The sequence below is a fragment of the Pleurodeles waltl genome, chromosome 9, assembly GCF_031143425.1.
Source record: "Pleurodeles waltl isolate 20211129_DDA chromosome 9, aPleWal1.hap1.20221129, whole genome shotgun sequence".
In the NCBI taxonomy this organism is placed as follows: Eukaryota; Metazoa; Chordata; class Amphibia; order Caudata; family Salamandridae; genus Pleurodeles; species Pleurodeles waltl.
Genome location: NC_090448.1, coordinates 422585628 through 422603470, shown reverse-complemented (window position 1 = coordinate 422603470; position 17843 = coordinate 422585628). Strand labels below are relative to the sequence as shown.

Genomic DNA, 17843 nt, shown 5'->3' with positions numbered 1-17843 from the left:
TTCTCCGGAGAGAAAGTTGGTACCAACTCTCGAAACTGACAGCAAGATGACTGACCACTTTTCTCTCCAAGTTCATTAAGGATACCAAAAAGTTATCAGGATCAGCAAGTTGTGGATCATTTGACAAGTCACCTGCCATATCTGGCCTTCTCGCAGAGAGACCAATGTCTCCGGAGCTCTAACTTCTCCCAATATCTGGTGTGGCTGAGCGCAGAGTGCTAGTTACTTCCTCAGAAATTAGAACTGCACCCTTTTGAAATGAATACAAGTGCTCCCTTCTGATCAAAACAGACTTCAAGAAGAGGGAGCCTGCAAGCACAGAGGCTGGCCTAGTAGTTAGTGGGGACCTTTTCAGGGAGTTTTTCTTTTAGTGTGGCCTGAAGAGGATCTTTGCCCAAAAACGGTCTTCCCTGGCCATCAGCGGCAGGGGCGCTTGGCCGGACACCCATCGGCGCAAAGCTCCCAGAGGGTGCAGTCGTTCAGAGAATCTGGATAGTTCAAGTCCCAGGACAAGTTTGGACTCTTCTTCCCCTCCAGGGGAGGTTGAGGTAGAGCCTGGGATGTGTTCAAGAAGTGGCCAGTACCCTATGCAGTGTTAATGGTAAGAGTTACCCGTTCTTCCCATCTGAAGCTAGGGGGAAGGCTAGCAGAGTTCCTTCCAGCTTAGAGGCCTCTCACTCTGAGCACTTCGTTTTGCAGACCAAAGGGGATTTCACAGAGTTCTATGGTGGCCCAAAACAGAAATTTCAACCCAGGCCGCTGTTTTTTCCTAAAGAACAAAGTGGGGTGTAGGATGCAGAAATTGCAAGATAGGAATTCAAACAGGCTATTTTGAGGTCCCTCGTCATTCCTAGGGAATTTCCAAGCAACACCTTCCTGGTGCAGAAGAATGGTTTTCGTCCAAAAATTTATTTCAGGGAGGTTAATGGCTTAGTTGCCTATCATTTCAAAATGCGAGGGGATTTATCGGCTCTGGAACAACCTTCAGCAAAACAACTGCATGTTCAGGGTGGACTTGAAGGTCGTCTATCTACCCATCCCTCTATTCAAACCTCAGCATCGGCCTGGCAGGTCAGCTGGTGGAGTCAGACCTTCATATTCACTCTTATCCTTCAACAACTTGGTGTTTCACCAAGTTCCTAAGACCATTGGCGAGATACCTCACAGCCAGGGGTGTCAAGCTGACAGTATACCTAGTCAACTTTCTTATGATTGACCAGTTGCAGGAGCCTGATATCTCACCTGGGTGTTGCAGTGGACCATCTCCACTGCCAGTAAAACCATCACCTGTCTGGGTTTCTTGACCCATTTAATGACTGCAAATTTGCACTTCCAGAACCCAAAGATATTGACCACCAAGAGGGAGTTATAGAAGACACTTTTCCTACACAATCTGTAATTACTGGTCTCATATCATTCTCTATCCAGTCAGCCCCAAGTGGGAAGGGTATGCCCAGGCGTGGGTCCCGTGCTCACTATGCCACCAGATTCAAGCTAGCCTGGCTGAAGAGGGGTGATACCCCGAAACCGGTCCCAGGATGCTTGTTTCTGGTCCAGGGAGGACCTGGCCTGGCAGTTCGGGCTGGACTGTTCCCATGGGGAACATGGTCAAGACTGATTTGCATATGACTGGGTCCAAACTGGATTGGCATGGTGAGCAAAAAAACTGATGGATTAAACCCAGATCTGTGACTGGGGGTGAATGTTTGATTTGTTCTACATTCCGTCCATCAACTGTTCTTTTTGCGTTTGTTGCCCCAAGTGGGAAGGGTATGCCCAGGCGTGGGTCCCGTGCTCACTATGCCACCAGATTCAAGCTAGCCTGGCTGAAGAGGGGTGATACCCCGAAACCGGTCCCAGGATGCTTGTTTCTGGTCCAGGGAGGACCTGGCCTGGCAGTTCGGGCTGGACTGTTCCCATGGGGAACATGGTCAAGACTGATTTGCATATGACTGGGTCCAAACTGGATTGGCATGGTGAGCAAAAAAACTGATGGATTAAACCCAGATCTGTGACTGGGGGTGAATGTTTGATTTGTTCTACATTCCGTCCATCAACTGTTCTTTTTGCGTTTGTTGACCAGTTGCAGGAGCCTGATATCTCACCTGGGTGTTGCAGTGGACCATCTCCACTGCCAGTAAAACCATCACCTGTCTGGGTTTCTTGACCCATTTAATGACTGCAAATTTGCACTTCCAGAACCCAAAGATATTGACCACCAAGAGGGAGCTATAGAAGACACTTTTCCTACACAATCTGTAATTACTGGTCTCATATCATTCTCTATCCAGTCAGCCTTACCAGCGCTCCTCCACGGTTGAGTGCTTCAGCAACTGAAGACTGCCCACCTGTGGAGTGGCCAGGGAGGGATATCTGGAGCGAATCTCTATTTTGGTGGCTAGATCACATGAAGGCCTGGATCAGGACAGCAACATCAGAGAACATCCCAGACACCAAAATAGAGTCTGATACCAACCATTCGAGTTGTGGCGCCTGTTGTGAAGATGCCTCCACTCAAGGACAATGGTCAACGGACGAGCTAGAGTTGCATGTTAACTGTTTGAATGCACTGGCTGGCTCTTTTGTAGTGAAGTGCATAACAAAGTACAGGGCATTGTGTTGAATTCTGGAACAGCAGATACTTGGAGGGCCCAAGCAACTGGATTCTGGACTGCACCAACTTCCTAATGCTGATGAACAGATGCAGGTCTTGCAAAACTGAGCTCCTCGCCGCCCATCTGAACTACAAACTGCCAAATTATTTCATGTGGTGCCCAGATCCCAGTGCCTGGACCATGGGCGATTTTCTCCAGGAATGGGGGAAAACATGCATTGATGCCTTTCTCCCATTTACCATGATTATGAGAAAGGCAAAAGGGTCAGGACACAGTGAAGAGGTGATTTTGGTTACACCTTTGTGGATAACCCATGTCCGCTTTTTGGCTCTTCTGGAACTTTTTGGGGATTCTCCAATTCTTCTCCCTGCATTGACAACATTTGCATCCAAACCATCCCGTCATGGAGGGTTCTCTTCACTTCATGGTGTGGAGGTTTTCAGGGGACATTGGTAAACCTTTTGAGACAGGGAGAGGATCTTTTTCAAAGAGCTTGGACGGGCACCACAAATAAGCGTTACAGACCTAGTTGGGAAAAGTGATCTACTTGGTGTGTACAACAAGGTCTGAGTTCCACAAGGACTGGGCTTGTCCTCATTGTAAATTTCCTTATGGAGCTGTGCAAGGAAGGCCTGGCATACAGGTTGTTGAATGTGCCTCGATCAGCTGTCGCAGCTAAAAAACACCCTTTGGTTTGCGAGCTTTTGCACAGTGTCTGGCTTTCCAGACCTCTGCAACTGAGGTACTCCTTTCTGTGACATGAATTTGTTTCCTAACCTTTTCTTTTTCTGGTCCTCAAAGGGGCTTTTGCGAAAGCTGGCCATATTGCTCTGCCTGCTTTCTTCAGATGGCTCTGGGAAGGTAAGGGCCCTAGATTTGTCAGGCAGCTTGTTGACTCCTGATGGGGTGACCTTCATGACTGAAATTCGAATTTATAAATAATCCAACCCTCCTTTTACAAACCCTCCAAAACTTTGTGTGGAAAGCTGTCGTAAGGCTTATGAGGATTTCCACTACAGAGTTTTGTGCTTGGAGTTAGACTGGAGGACATTATGAATACTGATGAATGGTCAACAGAGACTTACCTTTAAGCAGTTTTATATCAAGCTGGTGGATGATAAGGAGGCTTCTCTGGTAGTGCGTAAGCTTTGAACTTGCATAATCCTTGCCTCTGGGCCCAACACAGAATGTAAAATTATCCTGCTATTGTGACAGAAAGTTTCAATTCTATTAAGGACATATAGTTGAAGGTTATCCCTCCCAGCTTCAGGATAGCCCATGCACTCTGCTGATTCACAAGATCTAAGTATTGTGTTCCTATTTTACTTCTGTTGGTATATTAAGTTAAGCTGTTGAGGTCTGGTCCACTCTTTGGGACCAATGCCTTCACCGTCCTTTCCTCTTGATGCACAGTCACAGTCCAGGCAAGAATAACTGAAGGAGCAGTTGAGTTTGGTGCTGGTTGCTTAAAGAAAAGAGAACTTCTCAAGGGAAATTGTTAAGATTAGGGAGGATTGGTGGATGTCAAAGAGGGTGTGAGACTTGTTCTCTCGTATGCTGTCTTGAGTTTGTTTTAATCTGGTGTTAGTATGTTTTATTGGGCTTGTAACATTGCTATGGAAGCAAAAGAAGTTAAAAGCATAGTTCGGACCTCTGCATCCTTAATGGAATTTAACATTTCTGACACAATAGCTAGGAAATTTTATATTGCAGCTCACAATTTTTTCTTAGATCTACACACTCTACAATGTTTATACCAGTTTCCACAAGCAGTCTCGGATGTTGATATCTATAAATCTGGCTAGGACCCTTTATATTTCCAACAAGCTATTACAGAAGAACATTACCACCTTCATCTCAAGCTGGCCTTGTGAACTCTTGATTGATTCACTGTAGAGTTCAAATTTCCACCCCTCTATAAGGCTACCATGGTGGATATTTATTCCTCCTCCCTCAAACTCCTACCATTCTCTGAAGCAGTCCCCACTCTCAAGCAGATTGCTTTCTGCTCAAATATACTCTAAAAGAACAACAAATAAATCAACAAGTATTATGGGTAATCGATTCTTCTAATACATTATAGCATCAATTATGGGACTGTGTCTAAACAAGTTGCTTCATTAAAGTGCTGCTAAACAAAATACGCTAAGCTTTATGTGACAAATTAGGTATTTATTTTACAAAGATCTAACAAACATATATGGTTAACTTGCCTTATTATTCTCTTTAAAAATCCCCACTACTGGAGAGACTTGTACAGGAATCAAAGCAACAATTTCACTCTTTGCAATATATGCACTCAGGTGAAATAATCATTGTCTTTAAGCTGATGCTCCATCAATGCTGTAGATGTCCCCTAGGGAAAAAAAGTGGAGGAAAAAGAACAACAATCTATCAATAAACCTGACAGAACCGTTTTTGCTCTTCACCTTAAAAATATTCATGGAACTGTTGTTCAGAAAAAAGCTTCTAAGTTGTATTCATGGTTATCAAATAAATATCTCGCATTTTGCTTTTAACATCTGCTTTGTTCTTTTATCATTATTCTCTGAGATTCCATGGTTTGTACATTGTTCACTTCAAGTCACAGGCCCTGTCCAGTTATGCCCCACTGAACACATGTCCTCATCGGTCAGCCAGAGAGGAGCCAGGCCGTTTATCTGGCAGAGAGGTTCTGCTGAGGAGCAGCAAAAAGGTGATGAGAGAAAAAACACACAAAACCCGTTCTTGCAAGGAAAGGCATTATATTACAACTCGTTGGGAGTTATCTGCATCCAGCACCCAGATTCTTTTGAATGCTAGGCATTTTCTATTATCTGGTGGAGTAACAACAAAAAGAAAACTCTAATCGTATTTGACTTTCAGACAAGTACAGACATCAAGAGGATCTGACAACATGTGACAACTTCGTCAAATCATGATTTTCAAACTGAAATTAAGTATAGGTTCACATTTCTGGCATGCAAAATTGGTTGGATGGCTGAAGAACCTGAACAGGGCGAGGAATTCACTCATGACATGAGCCCAGAAAAACACTACAGAGGAAAACAAATTCGTATTTAAATGCACAACATGATGGTGAGAATGCAGCCCCTAAAAACAGGTGAAATATTTTCAGTCTGGTGGCCAAATTACGAAATCAGAACCTCTAATCAGGAACACATATTTCATGTGCCTATCGTACAACGTAGTTCAATTAGTCATTCTTCCATTAAATGTACATTACAACTCCTGGTGTTGGCATCTTTTCTCGCCGAGCCAGTATAGCTTCACTGGACACCTGTGAAAAGATGCCATTTAATGTATGCACCCTCGTCAACATCCTGCAAGTGGCTGATCTCACAAGATGGTAATTAAAGTGCAACTTTGTTCCTTACAAGCCACTTATATTACAGTACAGCTTTCATCTCCCAAATCTCTGTACCCATTTGCCATAAATAAGAAATGCTTACCTATATTACTTTCTGTGGAGGAAATTAGGTAACGTTATATGACAATTTTGAACACTCATATCACTACTCAGAAAACGCAGTGTGTTGCGACTTATGCTATACGGGTTGAGAAAGGATGAAGGTATGTTGCGCCCTGGGTTGGCGCTGCAAGTGAAGAGAAGCAGTGAAGTACTGATGCTATGGACTGGTTTTAGCTTTCTTTTTGTATTGGCAAATAGAGCAGTTTAAAGAGGGGATCACGGAAGAGCTAGGACGCCCCTACAATGTGTAAAGACAATTCTATCTACTTTACAGGAACAGAAGTGTACACTTCTAAATACAGCTGAGTAGATACTGCTTTGTTAAAAGTTATACTACACTTTCCAGTCATGATTGAAACAAATACGGAATATTTTGGGTTAAGGATGATCTGAACTAAGATAATCCCATTAAAGTATTTGGCAAAATCAAGCTACAGAGAGGAGTAGGTTAAGAATTTTCCTGATCACGCGCCACATAAGTCTTCAATTAACTCCAAAGTAAAAGGTAGCAAGAGGAGAGAAAAGCACAGGTAACAGGGGGATCACCCGTAACTAAGCCATTAACAGAGTTATGATTATATAGTATTAAAATGACATCAGATAATGTCACATTACGTTTAGCAAATATCGGATTGAGCTACTCCGTTTTGTCGTTATGTAAAGCTGGGCAAAAAAATATTAAGTGAATGAGATCCTCCACAAGGCATTTTAATGGGGGACATTGTTTTACCAGCACTCTCCCTCACTGTTTAAACTCGTCATTACTGAGCCAATCATTGTCACAGACTAGTAGACCTCCCATTGTAAAATGACCATAAAACTCCTATACCTCAGGTATCAAATTTAAACGTAGAAAAAAATTGCATCATGACATGCCGAGATGCAGTGCAAGAAGGCCTTCGTTTTAGACAGCAGCAATGACAATGATCGTTTTCAAAGCATCTGTTGTCTAATTAAGCCTCTCAGCCATGATTTTTAAGCACTTATCTCTTAGTGAGTTACATCCAGGTTAGTTGTAGAGTACTTCAACAACTGGTTGGCGCTTAAACTATCAGACTGTGCTAAAGTCAATTCAACTTCCTCAATATATTCAATACCCCACTAGGGTCATGTTACATGGCATACTAATGCTGTATAATTTGGGCACAAGTTCAATATTCTAAGCACGTCAAACCAGGTTCTAAATGTAGGTCCTCAATCAAGGAGACTTACCTTGTTGACAGAAATTCTTTCCATGACCCACCCTCTTTTTAACTAGTTACGACAGCATTATTTAAAACATTTAATTGCATATAATACTGCAGAGCTCTTCACTCTCACTCGCTAAATTGTACACAAGGCAGGAATATTTTGTCTCCGCATAGACTCAGAGAAGAAGTGATTAACTCCCATTCTTATTGAAAAGGAATTAATCAAGTGAGATCATATATGGGGTACACAAGACAGATTACCAATCGCAAGTATGCATTTTATTTGTTGTTTTCCAATTTTACACTACCATAGGATGACACTCTTCCTCGTAGTCTAAAAGCCATACATTTGGACATACTTGAATCAATAAACAGTCCTTTCTTGTTAGCACGAGCTAATAAACCATCAAGTGGATGTTAAAGTCCAACAGAGGTTAGGTCAAAGAGGACTATATCATCAGCATACATTTGAAGAAATTAAAAAGTTGCCAACTTTCGGCAGGAATCCTCTAACTACTGTTAAATATTCTGTGAGATCTGCGGAGTATTAGGAAAACACGAGGAAACAGGCACCCATGTTTTAAGCCGTTTTAATGTGGGATTTAATTTGTACACTCGTTATCAAAACCTAGTTGAACCATAACTAGTTATTGGAGGAAAAGGAATGTATAACACATCATCGAAGCTGCCCCCTTTACCTAATTTGACCATAATAAGGAAAGGTCAAAGTGATTAAACTTGCTCAAAAAATTGATAACTGTTGCAAATACCCAGACGTGAGTTCACAACATGACTGCAGAGAGACTACACCGTAATACACATGCATGGACCCATGCGCATGCACCCCCTCGCTCATGCAGTATCTCTATATCGCTCCCTCTTTTTTGCCCCAGTCTGGGGCCAGTGGGTACATTTTGCACATCTTGAAGAGAAGATACAAGGACCAATGTGCCTGCAAAATGCAGGATTACAGAAATCTCCAAGCCCACGGCGTCCTAAAAACTGGCAATCATGTAAAAGGGAGACAGAAAGAACAAGCACAGACAAAGCCAATAAGCTTGCTTTTTCATTAGTGCACACACCAAGAGGCGCACATACATGCAAACCTACAAATTCAACATGAGAGTTTCAGCTTTCTCTAAACAAATACTGGTCAACACACAAATAGCCCACAGGTATAGCAAGCCATAACTATAGGAACTCACAGACATGTAGAAGCCCACTCAGCTCACAGACAGGTATGAATGCAGGTATGAATTTTATAGAGCAGGAACTCGATCTGCAGTATTGGAGAGCTTTATGCAAATTGCTCCAATACTGCCAGTCGAGTTCCCGCTATATAAAACTTGAAAGCGCGATGAACGCAACAGAAAAACAAAACAAACAATGATAAGTAACTGGTAATTAAGCACATCGCTCCAATACTGACAATAAGGCAGGGTTGACCAATTTATGTGGCAATAAAAGTCCACTTCTGCATTTACAAGGCCAATAGCTCTAACTCTCACAAATGCGAGACCTACTGCATTACAAATGCTTGTTATAATTAGAAAATGAGTTCATCAGCAAACAGGGTAGGCACTATAATGGGGTTAAACTATCTGATGCTCAAAATCTAGTCGCCGTTACTAACTCTTCAGACAAATGGCTTGATGTTAAAATTAAAAAAGAGTGGGCAGGAGGGACATCCCTAGCATGTCTCTCCTGGTAGACCCACCATTTCCAAAAGATAATTAATCATTTTTAGGACTTGTGATTTGCTTCTATTTAATTTGAAAAACTACGTTTTAAATTAAACCTAGACAAAACTGTAATGAACCACATGCTGTACATTTACCATAATGTGCAACAATGGATAATTGATTCATACAGGCTAATCAGTACTGATGTGAATATATTTAGGTGTATACTAAATATTCATCTTAGCCGCCTCTAACAGACTCTTCTGTGGAGCAGAGGCATTAACTTATTTTTTTTAGGTCTCGGCTAGACAGCGCATGTGCTGTCTCAAACAGACTGCTGTATTCAATATGTGGGCTTCAGCCCACCTGTTGGCTTCCCATTTGCTGGTTCCATTGTCACTTTCATATTTCTTCTCATTTGTCTATGGCCTGCATGTGTCATGCCTCTTGCTGTGTTTAGCCCACCCGAAAGCACAAACCAATTACTACTTTCCATCCACAAACTCCCATTTTAGGAACTACTTTTTTCTTTGTTTTTGAGCACTTTCCATGAGCACTGTTTCTGTAAACAGGTCTGTAAATCTTGTTCTTATCTCATCACACTTAGTGTGCATTCAAAGACAGAGGTCAGATGCTGTTTTTCGAGGGCGCCTATATACTTCTTTTCAAGGGTGCCTATTTACCTTTCTTTCTCTTACTTCAAAGTGCACTGTCCAAAACTCACTCTCTTTCCGAGGACTCATCAATCCTCTCTCTACTTTTAAACTTATCTAATCACGGTCATCAGGTATCTAGAATTTACTGCTTCCTTCAACCATTAATTACCAATTATCTTAGAAAGACTTTGGATTTCTGGAATAACCAGTCTGGGTCGGTGATTCCGGATTCGGTGTGGCCAAAAATCTGGAGGTCAGTGACACTACACAAAATCACCCCTATTACCTCGCAAACCAAATTTTGGATACTACATAACATCTTTTGGACACCTTCTCGTCTACACACTATACACTTAACAGATACTCCAGCTTGTTTGAATTGCCGAGAGGAGAATGGAGACCTTCCTCATTAGATTTTTTACTGCAAATAGGTCCAAAAATTCTGGACTGATGTCTTCCTTTTTATCTCTAATTTATTCCATATTAAAGCAAAGAACAATTTCTCTACTTGGTCACTAGCTTTCTAGACACTAATATCAAAACAGAATTGGATCGACTCCTCCTTGGCCTTATGCTTACAGAAGCAATCAAGTCCGTTACCGCTAATTGGAAATCTACACACAAAACGAACTATAAATCATGGATAACCTGGATAACTCAAATACGTAGAGCGGATAACACTGCTCTTCAGTAATCTCCGTGGAAAATATACTCACATAATATATGGGACACCTTGGATAATTTATTTGCTTCCATCAAACCTCCATGAACAACTTCTTTCCTTAGATCTTATTCCAAATACCGTACAAGTGTTGTTAAGCCTCAACCCTTTCAATACAGTCAATCAGCTACTTCTCACAATAACATATATCCATCTCACTCTCTTATTTACTCTCTAAACTTTCCTGCTGTCTTAAACTATTTCTTTCTTATACTTCATTATTAAACTAATACAGTATAACTCTTGTATGTTTACGGTGCCTTGATCTCACCTATTACTATATGTTGACTAAGGCATGCAAGTTACATATGGAATTCTGTAATTATTATTTTCTTTCTTCTGTTTCCTTGTTACGTATAAAAGAATAAATCTCTTTTGAACTAAAAAAAAAAGTGAGAGGATTTAAAAAAACATAATGTCCTGATGTTTCTCTTTAACTATAATTATCTTGTTACACCATTGTCCATAAGCTCCACCCCTACAACAGCGTGCATGCACAGAGCCACCAATCTATTTTTAAAGCGCTTGCACGCGCATCAACAAACAGCCTTTTCAAATGTCAGTGTCTGCTTGCAGTGCTGAGTAAGTACCTCACTGCATCCACTGTAAGGTAGAACTTTTCCATATTTGTTTTTTTTTTACCATATACATGTGCTACAATCGCAACATTAAACAGGTTGGCTTTTTCGGGATAATTATGGGCTGCTGTTTTGCTTCGATCCCTGCACGGCAATAGATACTGGCCTGCAGCGGTGATTTTGCTTGTTTATAACAAGATTTGAGTCTGAATCCTTGATGTGCACCTCATGCACTGTTATATGTGTAGTGGTTAACTTTGTTTGACAGCTTGGTTTGTTGGTGGGCTGTATTGATATGGTATGCTCTGATGAGGACGATACAAAATGCCAAAAATCCAACATGTTTTTAGAATATCGTCGGGGGAAAAAAAGCATGCTGCTCAGTTATTTTCCAGTGAGGTTATTTTTATTTCGAAATTAAGAATATTTCACGTTTTGTCATTTGCTTTATATACCTACTATTTTACCATTAATTGGAATTCTTTATTTACCTAATATTTTAACATTATTGTAATGGTTAAGGGTGTGAATGAAAAACTGTAATTCTAGATGTCTCTTTCAGTCTTTGAGTGAGCAACTTGCATCACACAGATCTACACAGCCAGTCCTATTTTTGTTTCTACTGCCATGCCTCCTTGCTCCATCCCAGGCCATCCTAGAAGAAATGCTAACAAGATTGGGGTCTGTGTGAACACTAAGCAACTGGAACCAAAACGCAAGATCACTTTGGGGGTAAGGACTCTGCAGGTAATGCCAGAATCACCAATGTGTTTGAGGGGAGGATTAATAAAAAGTGGATATGTCGTATTTTATTCTCCACTAAAGATGTTGTGCCATGCAGGAACAAGCAACAGAACCATCCCAATGGCGTCCTTCATGCTGCATATATATTTTTGCAGCAGATGCGCCAACCCACCAAGCTATGTTGTGCTTCATGGTACAAAAGTAAAGTTGCTCCAAGGCAGTCGAGCATCGGCATTAACAAAGCCAATAGCTCTCGCATGGCTGAGACCTACTGGCTTTGCCAATGCTTGCTTTATTAAGAACTATGCATTGTCCGGGTTATTTACACTATACATAGCTATACTCAGCTCTAGGTTTGACGGGGTGAAGTTTGCTTTACTCTCAGCAGTTACACCAAGAAGCTACTTGGATTAGCCCTATAGTCCTAGAATGTGTGTAAACATCCTGTTGTATTTTTTCAAGACAAAAGCTCTATGAACATGGGAATAAGCCAGTATGGCTCATTTCTGTCCTTGTAGATCTTTGGTTTACTTTTTGGCAATAGATTCAAGTCTTCCATTTATTTTATAGAGCATCACCAAATGGAAAACAAAGAACAACAGAGATAAAACATCTTTATTAATTAATTAAATTGCACAATTTCGCATCACAAAGAACCATTACGTCCCCGGCACAGAACCAGTTAATCTGTTAATATTAGTTAATTTTCTAAGCAGTCATGGCCCCCCTGAGGAGGCTTCACGGACACCTAGGAGTCCCCGTATCACAGGCTGGGAACCACAGCAGTAGTGTATTCCCATAAACAAGGCATTCAACAGAGAATCAGATCATCCATGTCTGCACTGCCAAGACATTCCGGAGGTACCTGCAGGAAGTAAGAGTGATGAGTGGAGGCAACATTGAGTCAGACCATCACCTTGTCATAGCTAGGCTAAAGCTAAAGTTGAAGAAAGCATGGACGGAACCGACAAACCAATGCCAGCGATATAACACCACCTTCCTCAAAGAGACATTGAAACAGGGTGAATACTCAGTCACCCTCACTACTAAGTTTCAATTCCTGTAAGAGCTAGAGGGGGACAGAGACCCAACAGAAAGTCAGTGGGAGAAAAAAAAAAAAACAGTGACATCAACCTGCTAGGAGGTACTGGGTCATGAGAAACACCAGCATAAACAATGGATCTCCACCACAAACAAGTGCAAAAAATGCAAACGCTCAAGGTGAATACACCAAAACCACCAAGAAGGCAAAGAGAAGCTTAAGAGCAGACAAGCGAAGATTCATCCATGGACTTGCTACAGAAGCCCAGGAAGCAGCAAACCATAGAAACTTAAAGAACTCTACGGCACATCAGGGACACTCTCCAGCAGATACAGTAAGCCAGGAATAACTGTTAAAGACAAAGCTGGGAAGACACTCATGGGTAACGAAGATCAACATCGAAGACGGATGGTCCACTTTTAAGAACTGCTGAGCTAGCCTGTGCCTCAATCCCAACCAGACATATAGCTAGCTGACAAGGACTTGCCAATCAACTGCAGCAGACCAACCAAGGAAGAAATACAGCAAGCCATTAAAGATCTGAGAAATGGGAAGGCAGCAGGACCTGACAGCATTCCTGCAGAGCTAATGAAGGCAGGCACTGAAACGTCAGTAGGCATGCTCCCTCCCATGTTTGGAAGGACCTGGGAAGAGGGAAGGGTGCCATCAGACTGGAAGGAGGGATTTATCATCAAGCTCTCCAAGAAAGGAGGCTTGAGTAACTGCTCACACTACAGAGGGACAACTCTTCTATCAAATCCAGGCAAAGTGGTCAACAGTCTCATCCTGAACAGAATGAAAGAACAAGTCGACATTCAGTTGCAGGACCAGCAAGCTGGCTTCCGCAAAGAGATCCTGCAAAGACCAGATTGCAACACTGCGCATCATCATCGAGCAGTTGATGGAATGGAGCTCCCCCCTCTATGTCAAGTTCATATACTATTAGAAGGCATTCAACACCGTGGACACAGACCCTTTGGAAACTCATTTGCCACTACAGTGTACCAGAGAAACTCAGATGAATCATCAGGAACTCTTTGAGGGAATGACTTCCAAGATAATCCAGAGAGGACGACTCACTGAATCCTTCCAAGTGAGGACCGTAGTCCGCCAGGGTTTCTGCTCTCACCTCTTCCCTTCCTGCTGGCCACAGGCAATCATGAAGACATACACAGCAATTAGAAGAAATGGTATCCACTGACCTGGATTTTGCAGACGACCTGGCTCTACTCTCAAAAATCCCATTTGCAGATACAAGAGACGACTGACAATGTGACAGGCACATCAGCACAACTTGGCCTCAACATCCACAGGTGAAAACCAAGTATGTGGAGGCATACATGGCCAGCACAACAGCAGTCATTCTTACAGGCGATGAACTGGAAGAGGTTTAGGCCTTCATCTACCTGGGCAGTGTCACAGACAAGCAGGGCTGTACAGATGCCAACGTCAAAGCAAGTATAGACAAAGCAAGGGTTGCCTTCATTCAGCTAAAGAAGATCTGGCACTTGAAGGACCTAACGCTGCAAACCAAGATCAGGCTTTTTAACACCAACGTAAAATTATTTTTTTCTGCATGGAGAAGACGTTTGTAGGATAACAGTAGTCTCCACCAACAAAATGCAGACACCTCATCAACACCTGAGGAAAATCCTCCAAATTTGCTGGCCAAACACCATCAGCAACAATGATATATTTCAGCAGATTTTCCAGCTCATTAAGAAATCATGAAAAGATGCTGGGGCTGGATAGGTCACACCCACCTCAAGTCCACAGCAAACGCCACCAGGCAATTCCCGACCTAGAACCTTCAAGGGAGAAGGACAGAGGAAGGCCAAGAAATCCCTGGTGTCAAGGCCTCGAGGCCGACTGTAAGGAGATGAGTTACACCTGGAGTCAGACTGAAAGAGAAGCCCAAGACGGAGATGGCTGGAGAGCCCTGGTTGATGGACGATACTGAAGAAGGGATAGTAAGCAAAAGTAAATAAGGTACCAATGAAAGCAGTTTCCCCTCCTGACCCCTCCCCCAGGTCCCACAACTTTCTCCACACATCTGCAGTTCTTCGTGCTTCATTTGTGTTGCTGAACACAGGTCAGTAAAGAGCAGGATGTGATTACCATTCACCTTCAAGGTCTGCGCCAAACGTGAAGCCACTTGCAAAACTTTGTGACAGAGATATGGATCTCTTAACACTACATTAACTGTCCCACCGGATCGCTTCTTTGTTTCAACCATAGATTTTCAGTTACACTTGTAAACCTTCCTTACCATTTCACTGTCATTGTGTTTGGAAAGAAGAATGTGCTCCTTCAAAAATAGCTCTATCATCTCAGTGACAGATGCATCAGTTCCCATCAGAGAAAATACCAAAATCCTTATTTGGGCTCCACATTGTGTATTCTCTACGACTTCCCACTCTTCCTCAATGCTGATAATCCCACCTTTTATCTGTGACCAGATCCAAGCTGCCTTACCAACACCTCCCTATTGGATATTCTACCCCACCCCATTTTTGGCACGGTTCAACAGCTACCACTGTGTTTCCCGCTGAAGCCACTTTGCACAGAATTTTGTTGAGGGCTGCAATCACTTGTCCTCTTGGTCTCTGAATCACCTCTGGCTGCGGCCATACAATGGTCCTCCTCTACCTGACTCCTCTTCCTCGGTGTAGATGGTTTGAAGAAATTGTTGTTCTCTTTCCTTGCTCCCTTTATATCAATTGCAATGTCATTCCCGCTGCTGTCATCTCGCAGCAGGAGGCCTCTAGGCCTGCTGGGTTCCAACCTTCCTTCCAGGGATTATCTCATCATGCTTCCATCACCCTGAACGTGTCATGCTTAGACTAATTTCTTATCAGCCCCAGTTCAGCCAGTGGCAAAAGCACTGTCTTGGTCATGTTGGGGTTCAGCCAGAGAACCACCCGTCTCTCTCACTGACTGTTATCTTGACCCCTGGCACTCCCCTCACAATCAATGCACTTTGTTGGGTGCCCAACATCGTTGTATCATGTCCTCCTCGCCAAAACAGTGTTTTCCCCCAGCACCGCCTCTAGGTATCATCCGGGGCAGACTTTTTGCCAATTCTAAACCATACTTGTACTTGCTTGAATAAGGCGCGAGAAGAGGACATCTAAATTTACGAATCAGGATCAGTGCTCAGAGCACCAAGGAGAGAGGACCAGCGTGGTCACCTTCCAGCTCTTCCCCTGGGGAATAGATTAAAATCCATCAAAAGCAAAGTGTTGGCTGGGATGTTGGCATCCCATTTTTAACATTATTCAAGATTTTCCTTAAGCTGATTTTTTCGGACATTGATAGTCCCTGAATTAAAACATGTCTTTGCTTGATATTTAATTTTCTCTCCTCAATAGCCATGACAATTAATCCATCACAAATTTACCAACCTGTCTTAGTGGTTCAAAGTTAAATATATACTTTTCAAGGTTGGTCTTTTAATTCTCTAACATTAACTTCTCCTTCCAACTAGCATCTTCTACAAATTATTGCTGGAGTGTGAAAAGGTCAGACTTACTGCCACCAGTATAAGAGGAAAAATCCAAGGAGTTCAACTTCGGAGGCCCATGTAGTAGGATCCATACCGGGGTTGGACTTGGGAACCAAATGCAGCCCTGGCAAAATGCTCTAACTGTCCCCTCCCCCTTTGTCTCCAATCTCTCTATTTCCTTCCATCCATCCATCCATCCATTCATTCATTCTCTCTCCTACTTTCCTCTCTCTCTGCTGCCTCTCAGATCGCTTTCTCTTTAACCCCCCCTCACATTTCCCCCCCTATGTCTATGTCACTCTCTCTTGAAGCCTCCCCATGAACCTCGGGAAGCTGGGGGGAAAGACAGCGGCATCAAAAGCAGCACTGTATTTTTCAAAACGAGACTCCAATGGCTCCAGCACACTTGAGAAATGCCCACGGGAATAAAGTCCTGTCTGGCTCTGCTCTGCACCCGTATCGAATTAAACTCCATCCAACACATGTGCAGGGAATTATACTCATCAGCCTGATTGCCCCGCCACAACCACATTGGTCCCTGCATACAGGCCCTATATGAATTGCTTGAGAGACAACCAATCAGATTAGGTGATATACCCCACAGCGCCCTCAGAAGACAGCCCCTGGAGTTTGACCTCAGTCTTTGAAAGCACAGCAAATGTGATGATATACGAATAAGATTCACAGCCCTGTTTGCTAAAAGGGAGAACTTGGAAGGAATCTGTGAATAAGGTTTTTGCAGGGGAAGGACCAAATTCAAGCTGGCCAGCCTTAAACAAATAAAGCCAGCAAATGGAAAGCAAGAAAATGTGAGTTACAAAGCCAATGGTAAGCAACGGACAGAACGCATTCCTAGGTCAACTGTTTGAAAGTCCCCAAGAAGTCTTTAGCAAACCAGACAACTCTGCTGTCTGTAAGGCTATGACCTAAAAACTGAATTTGTATGCTTCCAACCCATGTTTCAACAGTAATGGGGGTATGGCACTTTGAAGTGTTATTTGGTTGAGTATTTCACTAAGTTGTAATGAGGTGGCCCTATGAGTTAACAAAGCTGCAGGAGGACGTACTTTTAGTAAGGTTATGTTTTGGTAGTAGCAAGTATTAAGAGGTAAGGCAAAAAGGAAGAAGTGACAAGTTAGAAAAAGAAAACATGATATTATGTTAGAGAATGGCAATATGACGAACACAACGCAAGGAAAGCAGGAAAGACGGCACTGGGTCAGGAGACAGACAATTTGTCAAAAAACACAAACTGAACACTTTCAAAAGAGTACGATTAAAGCCTTGCAACCAGAGCGAGGCGATCAAACAGCTCGACCCCTGTTAAAAGATACAAAACTGGGGACTGTTAGGGCATATTTAGAACTGAAAAGGGTAGGAAGGTGTCATTACAACTATGACGAATGCAAACAAGTAAATAAGATAAATGTCAGACAATGTAAAATTGAAAGAATTTACAACGGACTAATGAGCGAAATATTAAACTTGCCTTGCCTCAATAGATGTGACATTTTCACAAGTAAACCAGCATGGCCATCCGTCATCGTACATCCGACCGTGGGCAACTGATGGTCACTGCCCCCGCAGGTCTCCACCCCAGCAGTGACCTGATAACTCTGAGAAGAACGCGAATTTCCT

At 42.6% G+C, this 17843-nt stretch overlaps 1 protein-coding gene across 2 annotated transcripts in view; it reads right to left on the bottom strand.

Annotated features, from left to right (window-relative positions):
- LOC138259466 (uncharacterized) overlaps window positions 1–17843 on the bottom strand; it is a 221520-nt gene that overhangs the window by 71322 nt on the left and 132355 nt on the right. Inside the window, exons 3-4 of one of the 2 annotated variants that reach the window (XR_011198740.1) lie at window positions 17695–17841; window positions 4829–4971 (exon numbers count right to left, since the gene is read on the bottom strand). The gene's annotated coding sequence lies outside the window, so the exon portion shown is untranslated. The remainder of the gene's footprint in view (window positions 1–4828; window positions 4972–17694; window positions 17842–17843) is intronic. The other variant, XR_011198739.1, reaches the window with a different exon arrangement.